At 37.1% G+C, this 15,216-nt stretch overlaps 1 long non-coding RNA gene across 1 annotated transcript; it reads right to left on the bottom strand.

Moving 5' to 3' along the window:
- Positions 1-8,116: 8,116 nt before the first annotated feature.
- Positions 8,117-11,749, bottom strand: LOC120573373. Its single transcript, XR_005641699.1, has 2 exons — positions 11,635-11,749; positions 8,117-8,555 (listed from the first exon to the last, which is right to left on the bottom strand). It is a non-coding gene; the product is annotated as an uncharacterized LOC120573373 (long non-coding RNA).
- Positions 11,750-15,216: the final 3,467 nt, after the last annotated feature.

Here is a 15,216-nt window from a genome sequence, read left to right as displayed (position 1 = left end):
GTATAGTATGTCAAATAAAGTCATAGTATAGTATGTGGAAATAAAGTCATAGTATGTCGAAAAATAGTATGTGTAAATAAAGTCATATTATATCATGTGTAAATAAAATCATAGTATAGTATGTGTAAATAAAATCATAGTATAGTATGTGTAAATAAAGTCATATTATAGTATGTGTAAATAAAGTCAAAGTATAGTATGTCAAAATAAAGTCATAGTATAGTATGTCGAAATAAAGTCATAGTATGTCGAAAAAAGTCATAGTATAGTATGTTGAAAAAAGAGAAAAGTCATAGTATAGTATGTGGAAAAAAGTCATAGTATAGTATGTCGAAATAAAGTCATAGTATATTATGTGTAAATAAAGTCATAGTATAGTATGTGTAAATAAAGTCATAGTATAGTATGTGTAAATAAAGTCATAGTATATTGTGTATAAATAAAGTCAAAGTATTGTATGTCGAAATAAAGTCATAGTATAGTATGTCGAAATAGTCATAGTATAGTATGTTGAATAAAGTCATAGTGTAGTATGTGGAAATAAAATCATAGTATAGTATGTCGAAATATTCATAGTATAGTATGTCAAACTAAAGTCATAGTATAGTATGTTGAAATAAAGTCATAGTATAGTATGTCAAACTAAAGTCATAGTATAGTATGTTGAAATAAAGTCATAGTATAGTATGTCAAAATAAAGTCATAGTATGTCGAAATAAAGTCATACTGTTTCTTACTGTTTCTATTACTGTTTCTATTACTGTTACTATTACTATTACTATTTGTGTGCAGCCCGTCCAAAAAATACTTATTACTAATCCTAGCTTCTGGGGAGTTTACTCCCGAGTCCTTATGTACACTTTCCCAAGCGTATTTCCTTGGAGAGCATTGGCACCAAGACCCTGGTTGCAGCTGTTCGCCGTGGTCCTGCTGCACTCCTGCTGAGCTCAGCGATGCCCTGCAATGTCATGCTGCGTCCTGCTGAACCCTGCAGCTTCCCTGCCACATCAGTCACTTTTCCATTATTAATGTGACTACTATACGCCACTGTTCATCACACCCCAACCGGCTCTCAGACACGCCTACCAAGAGCCTGGGTCTGTCCGAGAGTTTCTTCCCAAGAGGTTTTTCCTCGCTACACTGTCGTACTGCTTGCTCTTGAGGGAATTACTGGAATTGTTGGAATTGTTGGGGCTTTGTAAATTATAGAGTGTGGTCTAAGGCCTACTCTATCTGTAAAGTGTCTCGAGATAACTTATGTTATGATTTGATACTATAAATAAAATTGAATTGAATTGAATTGAATTGAATAGTATAGTATGTTGAAATAAAGTTATAGTATGTTGAATAAAGTCATAGTGTAGTATGTCGAAATAAAGTCATAGTATGTCGAAATAAAGTCATAGTGTAGTATGTCGAAATAAAGTCATAGTATAGTATGTCGAAATAAAGTCATAGTATAGTATGTCGAAATAAAGTCATAGTATAGTATGTCGAAATAAAGTCATAGTATAGTATGTCGAAATAAAGTCATAGTATAGTATGTCGAAATAAAGTCATAGTATAGTATGTCAAAATAAAGTCATAGTATAGTATGTTGAATAAAGTCATAGTATAGTATGTGTAATAAAGTCATAGTATAGTATGTCGAAATAAAGTCATAGTATAGTATGTCGAAATAAAGTCATAGTATAGTATGTCGAAATAAAGTCATAGTATAGTATGTCGAAATAAAGTCATAGTATAGTATGTCGAAATAGTCATATTATGTCGAATAAAGTCATAGTATAGTATGTCGAAATAATCATAGTATAGTATGTCAAATAGAGTTATAGTATGTCGAAAAAAGAGAAAAGTCATAGTATAGTATGTGTAAATAAAGTCATAGTATAGTATGTTGAAATAAAGTTATAGTATGTTGAATAAAGTCATAGTATAGTATGTCGAAATAAAGTCATAGTATGTCGAAATAAAGTCATAGTGTAGTATGTCGAAATAAAGTCATAGTATAGTATGTCGAAATAAAGTCATAGTATAGTATGTCGAAATAAAGTCATAGTATAGTATGTTGAATAAAGTCATAGTATAGTATGTCGAAATAAAGTCATAGTATAGTATGTCGAAATAAAGTCATAGTATAGTATGTCGAAATAAAGTCATAGTATAGTATGTCGAAATAAAGTCATAGTATAGTATGTCGAAATAGTCATATTATGTCGAATAAAGTCATAGTATAGTATGTCGAAATAAAGTCATAGTATAGTATTGTCTAAAAAAGTCATAGTATAGTATGTCGAAAAAAGTCATAGTATAGTATGTCTGATAAAATCATAGTATAGTATGTCAAAATAAAGTCATAGTATAGTATGTCGAAATAAAGTCATAGTATAGTATGTCTAAAAAAGTCATAGTATAGTATGTTGAAAAAAGTCATAGTGTAGTATGTCGAAAAAAGAGAAAAGTCATAGTATAGTATATAGAAAAAAGTCATAGTATAGTATGTGTAAATAAAGTCATAGTATAGTATATAGAAAAAAGTCATAGTATAGTATGTCTAATAAAATCATAGTATAGTATGTGTAAATAAAGTCATAGTATAGTATGTCTAATAAAGTCATAGTATAGTATGTGTAAATAAAATCATAGTATAGTATGTGTAAATAAAAGTCATATATAGTATGTGTAAATAGTCATAGTATAGTATGTCAAATAAAGTCATAGTATAGTATGTCTAATAAAGTCATAGTATAGTATGTGTAAATAAAGTCATAGTATATTATGTCTAATAAAATCATAGTATAGTATGTCGAAATAAAGTCATAGTATAGTATGTCTAATAAAATCATAGTATAGTATGTTGAAATAAAGTCATAGTATAGTATGTCTAATAAAGTCATAGTATAGTATGTGTAAATAAAGTCATAGTATAGTATGTCTAATAAAATCATAGTATAGTATGTTGAAATAAAGTCATAGTATAGTATGTCTAATAAAATCATGGTATAGTATGTTGAATTAAAGTCATAGTATAGTATGTCTAATAAAGTCATAGTATAGTATGTCGAAATAAAGTCATAGTATAGTATGTCTAAATAAAATCATAGTATAGTATGTTGAAATAAAGTCATAGTATAGTATGTCTAATAAAATCATGGTATAGTATGTTGAATAAAAGTCATAGTATAGTATGTCGAAAAAAGAGAAAAGTCATAGTATAGTATGTTGAAATAATCATAGTATAGTATGTCGAATAAAGTCATATTATAGTATGTCGAAATGAAGTCATAGTATAGTATGTCGAAATAGTCATAGTATAGTATGTCGAAATAAAGTCATAGTATAGTATGTTGAAATAAAGTTATAGTATGTCGAAAAGTTATAGTATAGTATGTCTAAATAGTCATAGTATAGTATGTCTAAATAGTCATAGTATAGTATGTCTAAATAAAGTCATAGTATAGTATGTCTAAATAAAGTCATAGTATAGTATGTCTAAATAGTCATAGTATAGTATGACTTAATAAAGTCATATTATAGTATGTCGAAATAGTCATAGTATAGTATGTGTAAATAGTCATAGTATAGTATGTCTAAATAGTCATAGTATAGTATGTCTAAATAAAGTCATAGTATAGTATGTCTAAATAGTCATAGTATAGTATGTCTAAATAGTCATAGTATAGTATGTCTAAATAGTCATAGTATAGTATGTCTAAATAAAGTCATAGTATAGTATGTCTAAATAAAGTCATAGTATAGTATGTCGAAATAAAGTCATAGTATAGTATGTCTAAATAAAGTCATAGTATAGTATGTCTAAATAAAGTCATAGTATAGTATGTCTAATAAAGTCATAGTATAGTATGTCTAAATAGTCATAGTATAGTATGTCTAAATAGTCATAGTATAGTATGTCTAAATAGTCATAGTATAGTATGTCTGTCAGGTTGTCATGGCCTTTGTCAGGTTTACATGGACTCTTAGTTGGTGTTCATTGACTTTCTGTTTGTTCCCCATTCACGACCAGCACTCACTCCTCCATTCTCCAGCACTCCTCCTACTGATTACACACACGTACACTGCATCAAGCCACATCATCAGTTCACCACCTGCAGCTAATCAGTGACTCCCTACTTAAGCAGCACAGACACTCACACTCTTCGTCTAGTCTCGTTTCACCACGACCTGACCACCATGTATGTCTAGTTCTTCCAAGTTTACCTTAATTAGTCCTGTATCCTGTTGTCTGCCTGCTGCTGTAGACTGACCGCTGCTGGATTCCTGCCTGTTCTCTCTGTTCTCAGCTTTGGATCATTGAAATAAAGCTCTGTTTAACTACTCCAGTCTGTCTCCTGGTCGTTCCCTGACAATGTCTAATAAAATCATAGTATAGTATGTCGAAATAAAGTCATAGTATAGTATGTCGAAATACTCATATTATAGTATGTGTAAATAAAGTCATAGTATAGTATGTCGAAAATAAAGTCATAGTATAGTATGTGTAAATAAAGTCATAGTATATTATGTTGAAATAAAGTTATAGTATAGTATGTCTAAATAAAGTCATAGTATAGTATGTCTAAATAGTCATAGTATAGTATGTCTAAATAAAGTCATAGTATAGTATGTCGAAATAGTCATAGTATAGTATGTGTAAATAGTCATAGTATAGTATGTCGAAATATAGTCATAGTATAGTATGTCTAAATAGTCATAGTATAGTATGTCTAAATAGTCATAGTATAGTATGTCTAAATAGTCATAGTATAGTATGTCTAAATAAAGTCATAGTATAGTATGTCTAAATAGTCATAGTATAGTATGTCTAAATAGTCATAGTATAGTATGTCTAAATAGTCATAGTATAGTATGTCTAAATAGTCATAGTATAGTATGTCTAAATAGTCATAGTATAGTATGTCTAATAAAGTCATAGTATAGTATGTCTAAATAGTCATAGTATAGTATGTCTAAATAGTCATAGTATAGTATGTCTGTCAGGTTGTCATGGCCTTTGTCAGGTTTACATGGACTCTTAGTTGGTGTTCATTGACTTTCTGTTTGTTTCCCCATTCACCGTCACCAGCACTCACTCCTCTCATTCTCCAGCACACTCCTCCTACTGATTACACACACCTGCACTGCATCAAGCCACATCATCAGTTCACCACCTGCAGCTAATCAGTGACTCCCTACTTAAGCAGCACAGACACTCACACTCTTTGTCTAGTCTCGTTTCCACACGACGCTCTGACCACTCATGTATGTCTAGTTCTTCCAAGTTTACCTTACCTGTAGTCCTGTATCCTGTTGTCTGCCTGCTGCTCTGAGACTGACCTACTCTGCTGCTGGATTCCTGCCTGTTCTCTCTGTTCTCAGCTTTGGATCATTGAAATAAAGCTCTGTTTAACTACTCCAGTCTGTCTCCTGGTCGTTCCCTGACAATGTCTAATAAAATCATAGTATAGTATGTCGAAATAAAGTCATAGTATAGTATGTCGAAATACTCATATTATAGTATGTGTAAATAAAGTCATAGTATAGTATGTGTAAATAAAGTCATAGTATAGTATGTCGAAAATAGTCATAGTATAGTATGTCGAAATAAGTCATAGTATAGTATGTCAAATAAAGTCATAGTATAGTATGTTGAAATAAAGTCATAGTATAGTATGTCGAAATACTCATAGTATAGTATGTTGAAATAAAGTCATAGTATAGTATGTCGAAATAAAGTCATAGTATAGTATGTCGAAATAGTCATAGTGTAGTATGTCGAAATAGTCATAGTATAGTATGTCAAATAAAGTCATAGTATAGTATGTCGAAATAAAGTCATAGTATAGTATGTCGAAATAAAGTCATAGTATAGTATGTCGAAAATAGTCATAGTATAGTATGTCGAAATAGTCATAGTATAGTATGTCGAAAAAAGTCATAGTATAGTATGTGTAAATAAAGTCATAGTATAGTATGTGTAAATAAAGTCATAGTATAGTATGTCGAAATAAAGTCATGGTATAGTATGTTGAAATAAAGTTATAGTATAGTATGTCGAAATACTCATATTATAGTATGTGTAAATAAAGTCATAGTATAGTATTTGTAAATAAAGTCATAGTATAGTATGTCAAAAAAAGAAAAGTCATAGTATAGTATGTCGAATAAAGTCATATTATAGTATGTTGAGATGAAGTCATAGCATAGTATGTGTAAATAAAGTCATAGTATAGTATGTTGAAATGAAGTCATAGTATAGTATGTGTAAATAGTCATAGTATAGTATGTTGAAATAAAGTCATAGTATAGTATGTTGAAATGAAGTCATAGTATAGTATGTCAAAATAAAGTCATAGTATAGTATGTTGAAATGAAGTCATAGTATAGTATGTGTAAATAAGTCATAGTATAGTATGTTGAAATAAAGTCATAGTATAGTATGTTGAAATAAAGTCATAGTATAGTATGTCGAAATAAAGTCATAGTATAGTATGTCGAAAATAGTCATAGTGTAGTATGTCGAAATAGTCATAGTATAGTATGTCAAATAAAGTCATAGTATAGTATGTCAAAAAAAGAGAAAAGTCATAGTATAGTATGTGCAAATAAAGTCAAAGTATAGTAAGTCGAAAAAAGTCATAGTATAGTATGTGTAAATAAAGTCATGGTATATTATGTCTAATAAAATCATGGTATAGTATGTCGAAATAAAGTCATAGTATAGTATGTCTAATAAAGTCATAGTATAGTATGTGTAAATAAAATCATGGTATAGTATGTGTAAATAAAGTCATAGTATAGTATGTCTAATAAAATCATAGTATAGTATGTGTAAATAAAGTCATAGTATAGTATGTGTAAATAAAGTCATAGTATAGTATGTGTAAATAAAGTCATAGTATAGTATGTCTAAATAAAGTCATAGTATTGTATGTCGAAATAAAGTCATAGTATAGTATGTCGAAAAAAGAGAAAAGTCATAGTATAGTATGTTGAAATAATCACAGTATAGTATGTCGAATAAAGTCATATTATAGTATGTCGAAATGAAGTCATAGTATAGTATGTCAAAATAGTCATAGTATAGTATGTCGAAAAAAGAGAAAAGTCATAGTATAGTATGTCGAAATAAAGTCATAGTATAGTATGTCGATAATACTCATATTATAGTATGTGTAAATAAAGTCATAGTATAGTATGTTGAAATAAAGTCATAGTATAGTATGTGTAAATAGTCATAGTATAGTATGTGTAAATAGTCATAGTATAGTATGTGTAAATAGTCATAGTATAGTATGTGTAAATAAAGTCATAGTATAGTATGTTGAAAAAATGAGGCAATGATTTAATGTGTTTTAGAGGGACGAGACGTCCTTTCCTCCGAAGCGTCACATGAAATCGTCAGCTGTTTGGGCGGAGTTAGCAACTCCTCCTGCTGCTCCTCGACGCTCGCTCCTCGGGAGGCAGATAAGATCTTAGAGGAGGAGACACAGAACCACTTCTGGTCCAGCCCAGGACCGAGGACCTATCAGATAAGATCTTAGAGGAGGAGACACAGAACCACTTCTGGTCCAGCCCAGGACCGAGGACCTATCAGATAAGATCTTAGAGGAGGAGACACAGAACCACTTCTGGTTCAGCCCAGGACCGAGGACCTATCAGATAAGATCTTAGAGGAGGAGACACAGAACCACTTCTGGTTCAGCCCAGGACCGAGGACCTATCAGATAAGATCTTAGAGGAGGAGACACAGAACCACTTCTGGTTCAGCCCAGGACCGAGGACCTATCAGATAAGAGCCTAGAGGAGGAGACACAGAACCACTTCTGGTCCAGCCCAGGACCGAGGACCTATCAGATAAGATCTTAGAGGAGGAGACACAGAACCACTTCTGGTTCAGCCCAGGACCGAGGACCTATCAGATAAGATCTTAGAGGAGGAGACACAGAACCACTTCTGGTTCAGCCCAGGACCGAGGACCTATCAGATAAGAGCTTAGAGGAGGAGACCCAGAACCACTTCTGGTTCAGCCCAGCAAGGCTTGGAGAGATACCGTTGGATTAGTAGTACGAGTACAGAGACTATCAGACATAATAAAAGAAGACAGAAACAGGTCTTGGATCAGGTAGCGTCAGTTTATTACCATTTGTTGTAAATGCATGAGTTAAAATACGCTGTTCAATGTTCCACAATGTCGCTGGCTTGTGAACGCAGCTCCGTGCGTTCAGGGTAACTGAACCGAGAATGCGATGCGCTGTGTTCGTTTTAAACGTTTGACAACACTGCTGGATGAGCAGCCTGGGACATTAAAAAGGCTGATGGGGGTTGTTTTTTGTTTTTTTATCTTTTACATTTCTCTTTATGATAGTTTCTTTAAACATATCTGCTGTTTGTTGTGAACGCAGCTCGGTTGTATGCGTCGGTAGATGTCACGGGGGGCTGCGCGTGGGAACGCAGCCCCCTGAAAAGCGTCGCAGAAAGTCACGGTTGGTCCGCGGGAAGTCGTTTTAGTCGTCCAGGAAGAAGTAGTTTCCACTCTTCTTCTGCTCTGTGTCCTGGGAGAGACAGAGAGGGCAAAGTCCAGTCATTTAAAAGGAACACTAGACGTTGACAACAAACAATCACAGAATCACAGTCCTGTTTGAACGTACAGAAGACTTAAGTTAATATCTGTGTGCTTCAGGCACATCATACACTACATCTACTCGGTAACACTTTACTTGAAAGTATCTACATAGGAGTGACGGGACACTTTTTTCGACGTTTTTGTCGATTTCTTTATTTATTTTTTTTCCAATATGTTTTAGTCAATTTTTTAACAAGTTTTTGTCACGTTTGGCGATGTTTTTTGTCACTTTTTCCTAATTTCGCTCACTTTTTTCAGTGTTTAAAATTGTATTTTATCGTCTTTAAAATGTCTATCGAACTCGCCTGTTGTGTTTGCGGTCAAATTTGACCCAGTTGTTTTTCAAAAAGTTTCTACATCACAAGTTTGGGGTTTCTTTCAACCAAATTGTCAAAATTAATAACTAACTATAACCTGTCATGACAAAAACCGAATGACACTGACTGACACAAGCGTTGTGTCATAAACGTTCGTGACTCGTTGATAATGTTTATGACACGTTGATGACAGTGTCCTGTCACTCTTATGTAGATATCTTCACGTAAAGCAGGGGTGTCAAACTCAACTTCCCAGAGGGCCACGCTGCAAAATAAGAATCTCATCAAGGGCCAGACATGTTTAGTTTATTGATAGGCTTTTATTTAATCGAAAAAGTCAAATATATTTGAATGTATTATTGCATGTGTCATATAGTCTTCTCACTTACAGTAAGTCATAGAAAAGTAGCGCCCAAATATGTGGAAAAAGTGGCAAAAATGTAGGAAAAAGTGACAAAAATGTTGGAAAAAGTGACAAAATATTTTGAAAAAATTAACATTTTGGCAAAAGTGACAAAATCTAGATGGGCCAAAATGTATTGTGAACCTAAATTGATAAGCGGGCCGGATCATAATCTGCGAGGGGCCGGATTTGGGCCTCGGGCCTTGAGTTTTACACGTGACGTAAAGTGTAACCCAACTGAACTGCTTTTTCCCCTTTTTATGCTGAGCTTATCGTTGTTGTAATTCCGATAAATCACCAGCGGGGGAGGGGAGGGGTCAGTGATGTGTCATTGTCAGTTGATCAATGTGTTAATTCATACACTGCTTGTCGAAATGGTTGCCAAATCATTATCTGTCAACTAGGGCTGTGCTCGATTGAAGAAATTCTAAATCGACTAACACTCATTCAACTGTATCGACTAATCGATTAGTTGATTTAATCGACAGATCTGTAAATCTGAGTTTCTCCGCAAAGAGCCATGCTAAAAGCACAACTTTAATTCTTGTGTTTACCAGAGATGTGCTCGTACGTTTCTTGGAAATAAGTCATTCAGCATCAAACATGACTAATGGACTAAAGAAATCTAATGGCGCTTTTCCATTACACGGTACCTGCTCGACTCGCCTCGACTCTACTAGCCTTTTTTGGTTTTCCATTACGAAAAAAGAGTACCTGGTACCTGCTAACTGATACTTTTTTTTAGTACCACCTCAGTCGAGGTTCCAAGCGAGCTGAGGCGAGCCGAAACGGTGACGTGAAACCCTGCAGGCTGCTGATTGGTCGGAAAGAATCGTCACTGATCACTGCGTTGCTAGCGAGAGACGGCATTTTTAAATAGTTTAGCCAGCGGTGGTTTTTTGCTGCCGGAGGCTCCACGCAGAGCTTTCTCCGTAGCATACAAGTGGCCTGATGGTTATACTGGTGCGCTGGTGTGTGTCTGTGTGATGTGTGTGTGTGCATGTGTGTGTGTGTGTGTGTGTGTGTGTGTGTGTGTGTGTGTGTGTGTAGCTGGTGAGCGAGGGAGAAGTGACAGAGTGACGGCGATTATCTCCACAGCGAGTAGAGACTCTAGAGTCATATATATGTGAGAGAAACTAAGCGAGTAGAGACTCTAGAGTCATATATATGTGAGAGAAACTAAGCGAGTAGCGACTCTAGAGTCATATATATGTGAGAGAAACTAAGCGAGTAGCGACTCTAGAGTCATATATATGTGAGAGAAACTAAGCAGTATAGCGACTCTAGAGTCATATATATGTGAGAGAAACTAAAGCGGTAGAGACTCTAGTCATATATATATGTGAGAGAAACAAAGCGGTAGCGACTCTAGAGTCATATATATATGTGAGAGAACAAAGCTCGCAGTAGCGACTCTAGAGTCTATATATGTGTGAGAGAAACTAAGCGGTAGCGACTCTAGAGTCATATATATGTGAGAGAAACTAAGCGGTAGCGACTCTAGAGTCATATATATGTGAGAGAAACTAGCGAGTAGCGACTCTAGAGTCATATATGTGAGAGAAACAAAGCGGTAGCGACTCTAGAGTCATATATATGTGAGAGAAACAAAGCAAGTAGAGACTCTAGGAGTCCATATATATGTGAGAGAAACAAAGCGGTAGCGACTCTAGAGTCATATATATATGTGAGAGAAACTAAAGCGGTAGCGACTCTAGAGTCTATATATGTGAGAGAAACAAAGCAGTAGAGACTCTAGAGTCATATATATGTGAGAGAAACTAAGCGAGTAGCGACTCTAGAGTCATATATATATGTGAGAGAAACTAAGCGAGTAGCGACTCTAGAGTCATATATGTGAGAGAAACAAAGCGAGTAGAGACTCTAGAGTCATATATATGTGAGAGAAACTAAGCGAGTAGAGACTCTAGAGTCATATATATGTGAGAGAAACTAAGCGAGTAGCGACTCTAGAGTCATATATATGTGAGAGAAACAAAGCAGTAGGGACTCTAGAGTCATATATATGTGAGAGAAACAAAGCGAGTAGCGACTCTAGAGTCATATATATGTGAGAGAAACAAAGCGATAGCGACTCTAGAGTCATATATATGTGAGAGAAACAAAGCGAGTAGCGACTCTAGAGTCATATATATGTGAGAGAAACAAAGCGAGTAGGGACTCTGTGACTCTGTGAGTAGCGAGTCGAGCAGGTACCATGTAATAGAAAAACGCCATAAGTTGACTAAGACCAAAACGACCGATTAGCCGACTAACTGGGTTTGTACCTTGATGGAGTTGTGCTTGTTGATGCGTGGTCTGAAGTTGTTCGGGTCTCTTCTGAACGTGATTTCCAACAACGCCAGAAACCGGTTCATCCCCGCTAACAGACCCTGAGGCCTGACGGACACACACACACAAAAAAAAACACAAAAAAAAAAAAAAAAAAACACACACACAAAAACACAGAGAGGTCAGGCGCGATCGATAAAATACTGCAGGGGTTATATAGGGTAGCGTGGGCGCTGCGTGCGTTTCTCGATCGACTTGAAGGAATGCGTCAAACACGATGAGCTATCAACCAGGTGGTCGCCACCGGATGAAGTCGTGCTCACTACAAGCCGTGTTGGCGTGGGGAGGATGTTACCACCCCAAGGGTCACGAACAGCAGGAGGGAGATGGAGGAAGAAGAATAAGTGAAGGGAAAAGGATGGGAAGGAAGTAGGAAATGGAATGAGGAGATGTGGAGTTGGCAGAAAAGTGAAATATGAAGAACGGTGAGGGTGGAAGAAAGGGAAGGAGGAGAGAGAAGGAGGAAAGAGAAGTGGAAGGAGGGAAGGAAGGAGGAGAGATATGGAGGGAGAGAAGTTTTGCGCGGATGGGGGGGTGGTGTGTGAGGGGGGGTGGGGGGGGAGGGGGGTGGGCGGGGGGGGGGGGGGGGGAGAGGTGGGTAAGTGGGGGGGGGGGGGGGGAGGGGGGGGGTGGGGAAGGTGGTGGTGATAAGTAAGATGGGTGGTGGTGATGATAAAAGGGGTGGGTGATAGAAGATAAAGGTGGTGGTGGTAGAAGATAAAGGTGGAGGTGGTGGTGATAGAAGATAAAGGTGGTGGTGATAGAAGATAAAAGGTGGTGGTGGTGATAGATGATAAAGGTGGTGGTGATAGAAGATAAAGGTGGTGGTGATAGAAGATAAAGGTGGTGGTGATAGAAGATAAAGGTGGTGGTGATAGAAGATAAAGGTGGTGGTGGTGATAGAAGATAAAGGTGGTGGTGATAGAAGATAAAGGGGTGATGTAGTGGTGGGGTGGTTGGTTGGGTGTGGATGGGGTGGTGGGTTGGTGGTATAGAAGTGGTGGGGTGATAGAAGAAGGTTGGGGTGAGTAGGTGGGGTGATGATAAAGGTGGGGGATAGAAATGAAGGAAAAGGTATGGTGGTGGTAGAGATAAAGGTGGTGGTGATAGATAAAGGTGGTGGTGATAGAAGATAAAGGTGGTGGTGGTAGAAGATAAAGGGGGTGGTGATAAAGGTGGTGGTGATAGAAGATAAAGGTGGGGTGATATGTGTGTAAGGTGGAAAGGGAAGGATAAGGTGTGGTGGTATAAGATAAAGGGGTGGTGATAAAGGTGGGTTGGTGGTGAGATAAAGGTGGTGGTGGTAGAAGATAAAGGTGGTGGTGGTAGATAAGGTGGTGGTGAGTAAAGGGTGGTGGTGGTGAAAGGTTGGTGGTGATGATAAAGGTGGTGGTGAAGAGGTATAGGGTGGTGATAGATAAAGGTGGGGTGATAGAGATAAAGGGTGGTGGTGATAAAAGGTTGGTGGTGAAGAAGGGTGGGAAAGGGTGGTGATAGAGATAAAGGTGGTGGTGAAGGGGTGGTGATAGAGATAAAGGTGGTGGTGAAAGGGGGATGATGGGGGTAGGGGGGGTGATAAGGGGTGGTGATAAAGGGGGTGGGGTGGTGGTGATAAAGGTGGTGGTGGTAGAAGATAAAGGTGGTGGTGATAAAGGTGGTGGTGGTAGAAGATAAAGGGGGTGGTGATAGAAGATAAAGGGGGTGGTGATAAAGGTGGTGGTGGTAGAAGATAAAGGGGTGATAGAAGATAAAGGTGGTGGTGATAGAAGATAAAGGTGGTGGTGATAAAGGTGGTGGTGATAGAAGATAAAGGTGGTGGTGATAAAGGTGGTGGTGGTAGAGATAAGGTGGAAAAGGTGGTGGTGATGAGATAAAGGTGGTGACCTTGATGACACGGCACCACCTCTTGGGTAGGTAGGCTGACTTTCGTCGATCAGATAGAGCGTCTACTGCGCTACAAAAAAACGAGGGTGAGGCTCTGGACCAGGTTCCTGGGCGGGGAGGGAGGGAGGAGGGAGGGAGGGAGGGGGGAGCTGTAGAAGCAGCGAGATATGTGAGTGTCCGTCTGTCTGTATATGTGTCTGTCTGTATGTATGTATGTATATGTGTCTGTCTGTCTGTATGTGTGTGTGTGTGTATGTATGTGTCTGTCTGTCTGTCTGTGTGTGTGTGTGTGGGGTGTGTATGTTGTTATATGTGTGTGTGTGTATGTATGTATATGTGTCTGTCTATGTGTGTGTGGTATGGGTGTGTGTGTTGTTTGTGTGTGTTGTGTGTGTGTGTTTTTGTGTGTTTTTTGTTGTGTGTGTATGTGTGTGTCTGTCTGTCTACCTGCCTATATGTATGTATGTCTGTCTGTCTGTCTGTAAATGTGTCGGTCTGTATGTATGTATATGTGTCTTTCTGTCTGTCTGTCTGTATGTGTCTCTGTGTCTGTATGTATGTTTGTGTGTCTGTCTGTGTGTGTGTATGTGTGTGTATCTGTCTGAATGTGTGTCTGTCTGTGTATGTGTGTGTATCTGTCTGTATGTGTGTGTGTGTGTGTGTGTGTCTGTATGTGTGTGTGTGTCTATATGTGTGTGTGTGTCTGTGTGTGTGTGTCTATATGTGTGTGTCTGTGTGTGTCTATATGTGTGTGTCTGTCTGTGTGTGTGTGTCTATATGTGTGTGTCTGTGTGTGTGTCTATATGTGTGTGTCTGTCTGTGTGTCTGTCTGTGTGTGTGTCTGTGTGTGTGTCTATATGTGTGTGTCTGTGTGTGTGTCTGTGTGCTCTGTTGTTTTCTATCTGTGTGTGTCTGTCTGTGTGTGTCTGTATGTGTGTGTGTCTTATGTGTGCTGTCTATGTTGTGTCTGTCTATCTGTGTCTGTCTGTGTGTGTCTGTCTGTGTGTGTCTATCTGTCTGTCTGTGTGTGTCTGTCTGTGTGTGTGTGTCTGTCTGTCTGTGTGTGTCTGTCTGTCTGTGTGTGTCTGTCTGTCTGTGTCTGTATGTGTGTGTATTGTGTCTGTCTGTGTGTGTGTCTGTCTGTCTGTCTGTGTCTGTCTGTCTGTGTGTCTATATGTGTGTGTCTGTGTGTCTGTCTGTCTGTGTGTCTGTCTGTCTGTCTGTCTTACATCCTGGTCGATGATGCTCTCGATCTGCATTGGCTTCATGGCTGTCAGTGATGAACTCTTGGGTGAGAAGTGTTAAGACGTCACGGATCTTCTTGCAGCAGAATACAGCTACCCTACACACACACACACACACACACACACACACACACACACACACACGTTAGTTATTGAAGATAAAAAACATGAATAAGTTCAGATAAATGTAGAAAGTTAAACAAATAAAAATTAGTATATAAAATACATGTAATAGGATGAAAATAGTGACTCTACAGGAGCAACTAAACTCAAACTTCTCAAGCAAAAAAACAATGACGTTAGTATCTAAAAATGTGAATATTTTCTGGGCGTTTTTTTACGATTCTTTCATAATAAACCGGATAACTTTGGATTGCTGGACGAAACATT

The sequence above is a fragment of the Perca fluviatilis genome, chromosome 14, assembly GCF_010015445.1.
Source record: "Perca fluviatilis chromosome 14, GENO_Pfluv_1.0, whole genome shotgun sequence".
Taxonomy (NCBI): domain Eukaryota; kingdom Metazoa; phylum Chordata; class Actinopteri; order Perciformes; family Percidae; genus Perca; species Perca fluviatilis.
Note: the sequence above shows the minus strand (reverse complement) of the source record. Positions and strands in the feature narration are given on the sequence as shown.